General features: G+C 44.2%; 1 pseudogene; it reads left to right on the top strand.

Moving 5' to 3' along the window:
- Positions 1-502: 502 nt before the first annotated feature.
- LOC126249926 (5S ribosomal RNA) lies at positions 503-620 on the top strand (annotated as a pseudogene).
- The last annotated feature ends 664 nt before the right edge of the window (positions 621-1,284 follow it).

The following is a 1,284-nucleotide window of genomic DNA, read 5'->3' as shown; positions in this document are numbered from 1 at the left end:
ATTACATATGGAAACGTTTCTATACGTCTTTTTTGTATTCACAGCGCCAGATTTGCACCTGGTAGCCAAAATTGGAACTAACTTCTTCCAGTGTAAATCGATTTCGCATTAACTCATTAGAATCTCTGCCACGTTTGGCTGCCATACGATAATTACGGCCCACCGTAGATCTCTGAGAGTAGCTGCACTTTAATTATAGCCACTCGGTACTTCTCGAGTGACTCCTCTGATCTCTTCATTTCTCCTTTTCCATGCCCGTCCTCACAGACGGGCCCAGAAAGCTGATACTAATATTTGGTGTAGAACCCAATAACAGTTTGCATCTAACAGCTAAAGAGAGTAAGTAGCACTTGAACTCAACCAGCTGAAATTAATGTTACTATGCACTGAGCTACTAAACTGTTGGTTGGTGCATAAAGCATCGTTGAAAACGTAACTGAGGAAAGCCTTTTTCCAAAACACATATTCATAACTCAAATTTTGTCCGCTAGTTGAAGAAAGAGCTAACGGTCTTGCCGCAGTGGTAACACCGGTTCCCGTCAGATCACCGAAGTTAAGCGCTATCGGGCTGGGCTAACACTTGGATGGGTGACCATCTGGTCTGCCGAGCGCTGTGGGCAAGCGGGGTGCACTCAGCCCTTGTGAGGCAAACTGAGGAGACGTAGCGGTTCCGGTCTCGGAAACTGACATACGGCAGGGACAGCGGTGTGCTGACCACATGCCCCTCCATATCCGCATCCAGTGATAACGCCTGTGGGCCGAGTGTGACACGGCGGCCGGTTGGCACCGTTGGGTCTTCATGGTCTGTTTGGGAGGAGCTTTAGTTTAGTTTTACTTGAAGAAAGAGTTTTGACAAGCATTAGGGCCACAACAGCGCCACAGAAATTTCGGGCACAAAGAGTGAATGTCTGAACGTCTTGAATAAGTTGCACTAATTGTTGCCTGATTTCAGCTTGAGAGTTTTTCCTGACTATGGTAGTCGTGGCGCTTATTTTATAAAATAATCGTGCAATTATGATGTCGCCTTTTTATCAAATTAATCCTACTCACATTAAAATTCATAATATTATTTATTAACTCGTAACATATCCTTTGACTTCCAGATTCAAAGTATTACTTGAGGAAATAAAAAAACAGACCCATCAAAAAATGGCTCTGAGCACTATGGGACTTAACATCTGAGGTCATCAGTCCTCTAGAACTTAGAACTACTTAAACCTAACTAACCTAAGGACATCACACACATCTATACCCGAGGCAGGATTCGAAACCGCGACCGTAGCA

Source organism: Schistocerca nitens, chromosome 3 (assembly GCF_023898315.1).
Source record: "Schistocerca nitens isolate TAMUIC-IGC-003100 chromosome 3, iqSchNite1.1, whole genome shotgun sequence".
NCBI classification, from domain to species: domain Eukaryota; kingdom Metazoa; phylum Arthropoda; class Insecta; order Orthoptera; family Acrididae; genus Schistocerca; species Schistocerca nitens.
Note: the sequence above shows the minus strand (reverse complement) of the source record. Positions and strands in the feature narration are given on the sequence as shown.